Source organism: Protopterus annectens, chromosome 4.part0 (assembly GCF_019279795.1).
Source record: "Protopterus annectens isolate FY-2018-M chromosome 4.part0, PAN1.0, whole genome shotgun sequence".
Classification (NCBI taxonomy): domain Eukaryota; kingdom Metazoa; phylum Chordata; order Ceratodontiformes; family Protopteridae; genus Protopterus; species Protopterus annectens.
Genome location: NC_056733.1, coordinates 776,756,159 through 776,768,255, shown reverse-complemented (window position 1 = coordinate 776,768,255; position 12,097 = coordinate 776,756,159). Strand labels below are relative to the sequence as shown.

The following is a 12,097-nucleotide window of genomic DNA, read 5'->3' as shown; positions in this document are numbered from 1 at the left end:
AGCAGCGGAAGATGGCACTCACCAATGACTAAATGAAAGGCCACTGATTACACAGCAGTAAATATCGACTGGGCTTGCCACTGGTGAGCTGGCTGCTTCGAGCTACAATATGCACTGCAGTCAATGTGATGAGTTGACAAGACACATTCTTACAGCTGCATAGCCTCTCCACACACAGTACAGGACTGACTGGGTTTCACCCTTCACGGTGATGTAAATAACATACTGTCAGAATGAATGGCAATCTCACCCTTGATAGAAGAGATCCTATAGAGCCTGCGGTGTTAGAAGAGCTTTCACCAACTCTAGGACAGTGATATGCACAGATCCTTTTTTAGTGACCAGGTCCCTTGAACAGTCTTCTCTAAACAATTCCCCCCAAGAGAGATGCAGATGTAGTGAATGTCTCACAGGGGGAGGGATGTACAAAAGAACAGCTCTGAGAAAGTCTACCCTGGTAAAGCCATCGCTGAAGATGATGATGGTAAACCTTTGACACCAAAATTGAAAGAGATGTATTCTGACTGCACAGGACTCGAGTATCTACTGGAAGCCCCTCACAAGATCAAGACTTTTGCTGTAGACATAACAACAGAACCTGAAGTAAAAGATAGCTGTCATCTTGAAAGAAACCACAGGCAGAAGAAATTTAAAATGAAGATTCTGGGACTCTGACTGAGGACAACTGGCTATTGAAAAAAAAAAAAAACTTGTGTCTAGGTGCCATCCAATGAAAGTTTATACCTGACTTTGCACTGTTCATTAAAATTTCTACAACATGAAGAGTTGCAGTAAATAATCTGCTGCTTGAATCAGTGACTACACTGTTGTGGCTGCTAATAAATAGCCAGTCACCCAGATAAGAGAAATGTATGTATCCTTCAGCATGAGATAAGCAGTTATAGCTGCTATGCAGCTGATGGCCACCTGGGGGCTGCAGTACAACAAATAGCATCCAAAATAATATACATCCAAAAAAGCCCAACTGATACAAAAACACAATGCTGTCTTCATGAAAAAGAAACCACCAGGAATAAGATGAAATAATTTATTCTTGAAGCGAAAGGCCGAGGTATCAGAAGAGAAGAATAAATTACTTCATCTTATTCCTGGTGGTTTCTTTTTCGTGAAGACAGCATTATCTTTCTGTATCGACTGTAATAAGACAAAATGGAAGGCTCAGAACTGACAGCAATGGACTGTGACCCAAGGCACAAGGACATCCTGAATGTGTAGCCTATCTTTATATTTATAAACAGATCATAACAGCATATACAATTTCCAATTTACAAACCAGGAAGAATCAAATGCATGGTAACCATCTGTAATTTTGTTTTCTTTACATACCAATTTTGGCCATATATAGCAAAACAATCTTGAACAAACACCAAAGTCTCCCTGATCTGGTGAGACTTCCTGGAGGACTTTTTTCTAAGAGATCTGCTACCTCTACTCTGACTGTGTCCTTCGGATGGGATCAAGGCCTGGGAAAGTGATATAAAGGGAATGTTGTAACCCCTGGATATTATTTACCTGATCTGTGAGTGATGGTCTGTCATACAGGAAGGTGCAGGGAGATTCAATTTCTGACTGCCTCCAAGGAAGGACTGTCCTGAAGATACTCAAGGATTCTATAAATGGCCCATGGATAAAGGCTGTAAAATGCCTGATTTTGCAGACTACTACTCCCTCTATCAGGGTGGTGGTCATTACAGAAACTTCTGTATCCACATTGGCTTCTATCAGCTGTTTTTTACTCTAAGTTCTGGACACTCTTCATGTGATATAAAAATGTTCCCTGATAAGTGGGGAACTTCGCTGCAAGTGGCCTTTCTTCTTTGTCACCCTTCTGCAGCTACCTCTTCATCTACAGTCCAAATAGATGAGCCATCATATGGGTTTTAGTGGAAGATGCCTTAAAATTAGCTGTGAAGTTACAATGTCTGAGCCAGGCAAGATGATGAACAGTGATACCAGATCCGGCTGTGTGAACCATTCCCTTGAGTGCATCATGTAACAGTTTGCCTGTAATGGTTCTGTAGAGGAAAAAAAACTGTAACTGTATCCCACAGAACCTGAATTTTAATAGCAGCGCGGGCGCTTGAATGCACAGGCAGGGTGGTGGGTGCATGCACTCGTAACACCTATGCAGTTGAAAGAAGTGAGATGAAGCAGAAAAACATAAGCAGTACCTGTCCTTGGGTAGAATGGATCAATGGCAGAGGAACCAGACACAGTAATTTGAAGATCACCTCAAATCTGGACTTCCAACATGGCTCCACGCTGTGTAGCAGGCTGACTAGAGCTTTTCCAGTGTGACAATTGAGAAAATATTATTAAAATAGGAAGCAAAAGTTATCAATTTGGATAAAATTCAATAACTGGCTGGTAATCACATTGCCTGAATGTCCATGAAGAAATCTGGAGAAAGTAACAGAAAATGAGCCATAAAGGGGAAAGAAAAAGTTATGGCTGGGAAGGACATTGCAGTTGTTCAGCAAAACACATTTCATGTTTCAGCTTTAGTAAAAGAGATGTCTTCAGGAAACTTAGAGGAAAAAATAAATCAAATGTACTCATGGGCATTTAAAATAAGGGAAACATTGAAGGAATGTATATTAATCACACAAGAAAAAAGTGGAAAATACTGAAGAAGCTTCATGTAGCTATTCAACAGAACTGATAAAAATGCAGAAATCAGATGCTGAAATGAAGAGAGACTGAACATAAGGCTACACAAGAACAGCTGTTTCAAAACAGCAGAGTTAAAAGAGAGCATACAGAAAAAAATGCAATTTTTTGGTATGCTAGAGAAACTATAAAGAATAGACTGGATTAATTTTATAAAAATACAAATAAGCAACTGGGCTGGTGTTCCACAGCAGGACTTATGAATTCAAAGCCCACATCATTTGCACTGCTCCAAAGTTGGTCATCAGAAAGCAACCAAGATCTACACTAGTAAAGATGCAATCATACCAGCAGAAAGAGCAGCTACTGACAATACATAGGTTCATAGATTCATACTAGGCTATCTGCCCTAGGGCATTTATAAGCCTAGCCAGAATGTGTTTGGCTTTCGCCACCCATTTTAAATTAATTTTGCTATGCCCTTTTTTTGAGGTTAGTATACTGTGCCTCTGTCTAACAGTGACACAGAAGTCATACCCGGGGTAAACCTACGATCTCCCATCCACTCATCAAGATTCCTCTTGAAGAGAGTCAATGAGGGACTCTGCCTAACCTGGACTGGGATTTTATTCCAGAGTGAAGGGAGCCTCTGGGTTATGAATCTGTCCCTCCAGCATGTCCTATTTATTTCAGTGCTGAGGTTCAAGTCTCTCGGCGTGTAGCTCGATAGGATTTGGATTTTCTGAGGTGCAGCATGTCCATTAATTCCGGGTTGGACATGGCTTTATCGTCAGGCACAGATCGCCTCTGAACAGGCGGTATGCCACTGAGTAGAGCTGGAGTTTCTTTAACCAGGCAGCATATGGCATCTGTTTGAGCCCTTTGATCCTCTTGGTGAGGTACTTTTGGGGTCTTTCCAGTTGCTGCAGGTGTTTGGTAAGGTACATCCCAAAAGGGGCATTGTACTCAATTATGGGCCTGATGAGGGATGAGTAAAGAGGCACGATGACCTCCCTGATCTAAATGTGAATCCCTTCATGATTAGGTGGGCTATATAAAATGTTTTTCTACCCACTTTGGCCACGTGGTTGTCAAATGAGAGATTGCTATCAACTTGGGTCACCAGGTCCCTAATTACTTCTTCTGTACTTAATGGATTACCACCTATGTGGTCATTTGTGGCACTTTGTTTTTGCCAAAGGGGATGACTATACACTTTTTGGCGTTTAGCTTGAGGCCATGGCTCTGGCACCAGTTGTCTGTTTCTATGAGGCCCTTTTGGAGGATGCTTGTGTCGGCTGGAGAGTCAATTATGGTGCCCAGTTTGCAGTCATCTGCGAACTTGGTCAGCCACAGTCCTTCCGTGTTGGCCTGTACCTCCGAGAAATATATACTGAACAAGAGAGGTCCCAGGACTGAGCCTTGTGGGACGCCACTTGTAACTGGTTTGGAGTCTGACATGGCTCCAGCAATTCTAACCATGTGGGTTCTGTCCTTGAGCCAGTTTGCAACCCATCTAGTGACATAGGAGTTTATATTTAAGCTGGTGAGCTTATCTATAATGCCAGAGTGGGGTATTGTATCAAAGGCTTTTGCGAGGTCCAGGTAGGCTGTGTGGACCACCTTCCCTCGTCAATGGCCTTGGTGACTGTTTCAAAGAAATCAACCAGGTTTAAGAGGCAGGATCTGCCCTTAACAAAGCCGAACTGGGTAGGATCCAGTGTCTGTAGGTCCCCAATATCTTTATTTATGAGGTCCATGATTATCCTTTCCATAGCTTTGCAGACCAAGCTAGTCAGGCTTATGGGGCGATAGTTTCCAGGATCCGTTGAGGCACCACCTTTGTGGAGAGGGACCACAGTTGCTGTAAGCCACTCTTTGGGTACATATCCTGTAGTAAGGCTGAGATTGAACAGTAGTTTTATGTTTGGGTTTAGCTCTTCTTGGAGTTCATGTAGGACGCAGCCGGGACACCGTCTGGTCCCATTGATGCTGTGTTTTTTGCTTTGGAGAGGGGGGGCTCTTACCTGAGCATCTGAGATGTCAGGGGGGCAGCACTCTGCTGGGATAGATATTTGCCCTTTTGGTGGGGGACGGGGGACGTTTGCGCTGAACCTGTCAGCTAGGATGTTGGCAATGTCTGTGGGTTCGGTGTATTTTTTGTCATTTTGGACTAATTCTGAGCATATCTGGGAATTACCACCCAGGTTCCTAACATAACTAAAGAAAGCCTTGTGATTATCCTTAGTGTCCTGTGCAATATTTCTCTCGAAGCTGGCCTTAGACAATTTTATGAGTGCCCGTAGTTTTTTGCTAATACTGATCAGAGATGCCTTCCCTTTTTGGAATTTTGCTCTATCATTTAGTAGCTTCCTCCTTCTATTGTATAGCTTGTTTAAGGCTGGGGTCCACCAGACAGGACGTCTGCCTTTGGAGGATTGGGTCTTGGTTTTATTTGGGATCGCATGATCCATGCATTCCTGAAGGTGTTCATAGAATGCGTTTATAAAGGATTCTGCGGTCTGGGCCATATTTTCCACAGGCCCGGGGGCTTTGAAGGATTCCACCTCAGTTTTGAGGAGTGTGAAATTTGCTTTAGAGAAGTTTTTCACTGTGGTTTTCTTGGCAGGGGGTGGTGTCGGGATGTGAACATCCAGTGAGATTAGTTTATGGTCTGATCTTACCAGTGAGGGATACACTTCTGGTCTGGAGCATAGAGTCCCCATGTTGGTGATGATCAGGTCCAGTATGTTTTCCCCTCTTGTGGGAGTGGTAACAAGTTGTTCCATAGCATTTGAGTTTATAAATTCTAGGAACCTTTGGGCTAGGGTGTTGGAGCTAGAGTAATGCTCCCAGTCTATGTTTGGGTAGTTGAAGTCGCCCAATATAATGGTGTTTGGAGAGACCTTCATATTTTCCAGTGTTCTCATGAAGGCCGAGTGGGGTTCCTGGGTTAGGGAGGGTGGTCTGTAGCAGGCTATAAACTGGAAGGCAGTTTTACCCACTGTTAGTTGCACATGGATAGTCTCTGATGCTTCGTGCTGTGCCACCAACCTGGAGGTGTGGGTATCTTTGACGAATATTGATACTCCCCCTCCTTTTGTGGGTCGGTCCAAGTTTTGGGGCCAAAAAGCATGGTATGAGGTAGAACCTGGTAGTGCTGGGGTGCTCTCGGGAGCCTTGAACCAGGTTTCTGTTACTGCACAGATATCGATTTTCTCCATGCTAAGGAGAGTTTCGAGTGCGTGCATCTTGAGGTTTAGACTTCTGGCGTTGAGTAGCATTACTCTTAGTTTCTTATCCCTTGTGATACCTATGGAGGTGGATTTGTCTTCTGAGCCTTGCCTAAAAAAGGCACTATGGGGGTAGCAAGAGCATTTGCCAATATCCGAAAGCCCAGGGGTGACAGGTGCACGCCGTCCCTAGCGAAGCATCGTGGCTTGTCGAGCATGTCATCCCAGGCTGACAGGCATTGGATCCCCTTTGAATGACACCAATAATTAAGCCAATTGTTGAAATTGATCATCTTGTCTTCATATTGTGGCATCACTCTTGGTGAGGGTAAGATGCTACTCAAGGTCAGGGTCATACCGGCCTGGGCCACATGCTCAAAGAGCTCCTCTATGTCTCTTTTCATGTAGTCCAGGGAGGCACGTCTCAGGTCATTCACACCAGCATGGACAATGACTGAGTCATAAAAAAAAAAAAAAAAAAAAAAAAAAATAAGCAAGAGGTTGGGCGTTATAGCATTGGTGGTATAGTGGTGAGCATAGCTGCCTTCCAAGCAATTGACCCGGGTTCGATTCCTGGCCAATGCAAGAAATCTGTATATTTAAGCATTTTTCCAAAGCAAATTTCGAGAGAAAAATAGCTAAAGACTCAAAAGACAATCATAAGGCCTTCTTTAGCTATGTTAGAAACCAAGGAGGAAACTCCCAGATATGCTCAGAACTAGTTCAAAATGATGTGAAGATTACTGATCCTACAGACATTGCCAACATACTGGCTGACAGGTTCAGTGCAAACTTCTCCCCTCCCCAAAAGGAGAGATATCTATACCAAACGATTGCAGCCCCCAAACATCTCCAGCGCCCAAGTGAGAACTGCTCTCTCCAAAGCAAAAACACAGCATCCATGGGACCTGATGGTGTCCCCGGCTGTGTGCTCCACGAACTCAATGAGGAATTAAACCCACAGCTAGGACAGCTGTTTAATCAAAGTCTTACCTCTGGATACGCACCAGGAGTGGCGCACTGCAACTGTGGTCCCACTTCACAAAGGCGGTGCCTCCACCGACCCTGGAAATTACCGCCCATTAGCTTGACAAGCCTTATCTGCAAAGCCATGGAGAGGATCATAATGGACCTCATAAATAAAGACATAGGGAATTTGCAGACTTTGGATCCAACCCAGTTTGGCTTTGTCAAAGGCAGATCATGCCTTTTAAACTTGGTTGACTTCTTGAAACAGTCACCAAAGCCATTGACGAGGAAAGGCAGTCCATACAGCCTACCTCGATCTGGCTAAGGCCTGATACAATATCCCACTCGGGTATCATTGAAAAACTCATCAGCTTAAATGTTAACCCATACATCACAAGATGGGTTGCAAACTGGCTGAGTGACAGAACCCACAGGGTCAGAGTTGCTGGCGCCATGTCAGACTCAAAGCCTGTCACAAGTGGTGTCCCACAGGGCTCAGTCCTGGGCCCACTCTTGTTTGGCATCTACTTTTCAAGTACAAGCAAACACAGGAGGGTTATGGCTGACAAAGTTTGCAGATGACTGCAAACTGGGCCATAGTAGAAAACACATCTGACACAGATATCCTTCAGAAGGGTCTCACAGAAATGGATAACTGGTGCCAGAGCCACGCCTGAAGTTAAATGCCAAAAATGCATAGTCATACCCTTTGGGAAAAACAAGGTTACCCTAGCTACCAAATAGGTGGCAATCCGCTGAGCACAGAAGAAGTTATCAGGGACCTGGGGACCCAGGTTGATAGTAGTCTGTCATTCGACACCCATGTAGCTAAAGTAGTTAGGAAGACCTTCTACATAGCCCACCTATTCATGAAGGGATTCTCATGTAGATCAAGGGAGGTCATAGTCTCCTTTACTCATCACTCATCAGACCAATGATTGAGTACAATGCCCCATTCGGGATGTATCTGACCCGACACTTGCAGCAGCTGGAGAGGCCACAAAAGTTCCTCACCAAAAGGATAAAGGGTCTCAAAATCTGTCCTATGCTGCCCGACTGAAAGAACTCCAGCTCTATTCAGTTGCTTACCGCTTGCTCAGAGGTGACCTTTGCCTAACATACAAGGCCATGTCAAACCCAGATTTGATGAATATGCTTCACCTCTAAAAATCTAGATCCATCAGAGCCACAAGGCGGAGACTTAAACCTCGACACGGCTATTAATAGGACGTGCTGGAGGGATAGATTCATCACCCAAAGACTCCCTATGCTGTGGAACAAAATCCCGGTACATGTGAGGCAGAGCACTTCGCTGGCCTTGTTCAAGAGAAATCTTGACCAATGGATGGGAGATCGCAGATATACCCCAGGGATTACCTCAGTGTCACTGCTCGACAGAGGCACAGCAAAATAATAGGTATAGTTCCCCATACTAAAGGGGTGGCGTAAGCCACAAAACGATGGGCTAGGCTTGTAAATGCCCTCGGGCAGATAGCCTAGTATGAACCTATGAACCTATGAACCTATTTGTACTTGCCTTGGAGTGACCTTAGTGCTTGTGCTATGTGGCGGATCCTAGCGCCCGACAGGCAGCTCACCGTGACCTTCTCCTTGTTCAGCCTGGTGAGCGGGACGTCAGTGTGCCTGATGATAGAGTCACCTATTACAAGTGTATCAAGTGTGTTATTTAGCCTTAAGGGCAGTGACTGTTTGGCACACTGGCTTTGTGAGATATGTGTTGCACGTGTTTTGTTTTGGGGTAGCGGTTGCTTGGGTTTCTGCTTTGGAGGTCTCTGTTGCTTAGGCAGATTTTTATTTAGAGCCTCCGAGTATGTTTTTGTGTGTTTATGTGTTTGGTCTGCTGTCGTGGTAGGTCTATGTGAGACTGGAATTGTACTGAGTGTTTCCTTCTCCTCCTGACTGGTTACGCCAGTACTGAGTTGAGAGAGCTTAGCCTCCAGTTTGGCTATATGGATGACTCTCTCACGTGTTGGAATTTATTGGGAGGAGGAGAGGGTTGTCTGTGTACATGAGGCAGTTGTAACATTGCCTCAAGATTCCCAGATTCACCAGCTGGACCGGAGAGAAGATTGACAACTGACCTTTGCTAGAATAGTATAGGGAATTCCTTTATAATTGAAAAAAAAGGGGCCAATGGGGAACAAGGTACTCGAGAGGACTTTGTGAGAGTGTAGTGCTTTTAATTTTTTAGTGCTGACTTATATAATTGCTTTAGTGAGCAAGTGCCTTTAGTGAGCAAGTGCCAGGTAACTTAAATGCAATGTGTTACAGGTAACTTAAATGCAAAAATGACAAACAGTAACTTTCTTTTAAGTGAAACAAGGAAATGAGTACAGTAAGCAATGCAGATATCACTAGGGATCCACAGAAGCACTGAAAAGCCACGGTTTAGGTGGTATTAGCGTTTCAGGGAAATAACAAGCAAACAAACAACACGCATACAAACAGAGCTAGATTCAGCAGGCCTGGCTCTAGTCTATGCTACAGCAAACAAGGTGTACCAATTTCAGTAAGAAACAGTTGAAATATGCAGGCACTATAAGCCTTTAACCAGAAATTCCAAGCTCAGAAGGGCAGAGTCCAGCCTCTCCTCCCACAAGAGTGCAGACCACTTAACCTTCTTAATGTAAAATAACTGGCCTGAAGCCCAAGTGCTTAAACCAGAACTAATACACTTTTAGAATAACAGACACTGAGCCCTCAATCAGCAGTTCCCAACTTAGAAGGATGTAAGCCACCTGTCCTGCCACCACAGTGCAGGCCACAAACCTTCCTAATGTAAAACAACTGGTCTGAAGCCCAAGTGCTTAATCCAAAAGACTTAGAATGATAGCTACACTTTAATCAAGTTACTACCAAGCAGTAATAAATACAATTGAATACTTTGAAGAATGCCTGGATTAGTGCTTAAGTTATACAAACAAAGCTAGATTCAGCAGGCCTGATCTAGTCTATGCTACAGCAAACAAGGTGTACCAATTTCAGTAAGAAGCAGTTCAAATATGCAGGCACTATAAGCCTTTAACCAGAAATTCCCAGCTCAGAAGGGCAGAGTCCAGCCTCTCCTCCCACAAGAGTGCAGACCACGAACCCTTTTAATGTAAAATAACTGGCCTGAAGCCCAAGTGCTTAAACCAGAATTAATACACTTTTAGAATAACTGACACTGAGCCCTCAATCAGCAGTTCCCAACTTAGAAGGATGTAAGCTACCTGTCCTGCCACTACAGTGCAAACCACAAACCTTCTTAATGTAAAACAACTGGTCTGAAGTCCAAGTGCTTAAACTAAAAGGCTTAGAATGAGTTGCACCAAGAAGTAATAATACAACTGAGTACTTTTAAGATGACGCAAAAGCAAAATAAATTAGGAAGAAACACAAATACAATAAAAGCAGATAATTATTTTTTTTTTTTTTCAGAAAAGTAGCAAAAACAGTAGTAAAAACAATTCACATGCAGTGCAAGCTGGCACACTTGAGTATGTAGCAATATTAGTCCACACACAGTTTGAAAAAATGTAAGTATATTAAAAAGGACTAAAAGCAAGTGCAGAAAGGGTTTATTAGATAGAATGTGGTAAATAGATGGGACTGGGGGAGTGTCCTAGATCAAATCTACAGTGGGGCGGGCACAGTGACAGAAAGCAAAAGTGTTAAAATCTGGAGGCAACAGGGTGAAAAATTATTATTCCTTGTACATCAGGCTGAATAGAAGGTCATCACAGCAATCAGGGGATGTCAAGAGGCAGGTAAGATTCAAACTGCCATATCCAGCTGTCTTCCTTTTCCTGTACACCAGGCTGAAGAGAAGTTTATCACAGCAATCAGGGGATGTCAAGAGTGAGGTGTGAGATTCAAGCTGCCATATCCAGCTGTCTTCAGAATATATTTTCGGGACAAAAAAGGCATTTTGGATGCAGAAGAGGCTAAGGTGGAAATTAAAAAAAAAGTTTAGCCAACACTGAGCCATCAAGCTAAAGGGGACACTGCTTCACATTGCCCTGACAATAAAGTCCACAAAAAGACTTGGCCAGTGAATCCTTTTCTATTTTTCTAAGAGAAAATGCTTGAGTAACAGAAGCAATTTTATTTATTTTATTTTACATTTGTTGACTGGGCTAGTCTAACTGGATATATGTCCATTTTCAGTAGCGGCCTGGGGAGATCAGCTCCGAGGAAACAAACAATCACATATACAAAAATTAATGTATACAATGAACATTGCAAGTGCAGTACAGAGAATAATCAGAGGACATTCATTCATAACATAGTGCAAAATATACAGATACAATTAGTACAATACAAAATGTAATTGCAATACATGATAAAGAAAAAGATGGCAGCTGAATTATACAATATATTAGTATACAAGTAGCCATAAAAGAAAAGTAGGAGCTGAAATTATACAATATATTAATAAAAGTAGTCTCCTTAATGAAATTCTGAAGATGTAAGCAATAGTATAGAAGGACAAGGTAAGTTGTTATTAAGAAAAGGAACTTGATTACTGAGAAGAGGAGGGTAGGTTGAACCAAGTAAGACGAGCTAGTTGATGAGTCAGGTTTAGTACAGTGGCACAACCAGTGTGTTCTGATTTGGTTTTAAAGAGTGCTACAGAGGGAAGAAAGGAAAGTTCGTTACGAAGAAGGTCCCAGGAAAGCAAGCTAAGTAGCTGTCCTGAACAAGACAATAGTGTTGGGTTATCAAGATGATCAGGAAAAATACTTCCAAGATGGCAGCACACTGACAAATAGGTTGATGTAAGCTCTCATACTGTGAAAACAGAAACTGCTAAAAAAAAGGGCCAGTGTTAATTGTCTGTTTGGGTAAAATTCAGTCACTGGCTATTAATTACACTGCTTGAATGGAGAAGATCAAGACGACGACCAGCAATACAGAAATTAATAAAAGAATGCGAAATTATAAAACATCAATCACATTTGTGAAATACAACTTTGCAAGACAAGCTGGCTGAGAAAGACTGCAATTTTGTTGACTTTGTTAAAATTGTGGGTGCACAGAAAGCAGACACTCTACTTTATGCTATTAATGTTAAGGAGGATACTAAAGAGAAATTAAGTAAAACAGCTTTTGTTCTTAATATTTGTATAAAGCATTTAAATTTGTAGATTGTGTGTTATATTGCAAAGCAGCTTTTTACAGTGTGTGTGTGTGTGGTCAAGGCTATTTTAGATAAGGGAGAGTCTTTTCAGTAACTGTTGTATAGCTTAAAAATAATAAAG

At 42.7% G+C, this 12,097-nt stretch overlaps 1 protein-coding gene and 1 non-coding gene across 2 annotated transcripts in view; one reads left to right on the top strand and one right to left on the bottom strand.

Annotated features, from left to right (window-relative positions):
- The window catches only part of PI4KA (phosphatidylinositol 4-kinase alpha), a gene marked incomplete at its 5' end in the record, with an annotated part of 2,160,482 nt that overhangs the window by 886,407 nt on the left and 1,261,978 nt on the right, over positions 1-12,097 (bottom strand).
- TRNAG-UCC lies at positions 6,378-6,449 on the top strand. The gene has a single exon. It is a non-coding gene; the product is annotated as a tRNA-Gly (tRNA).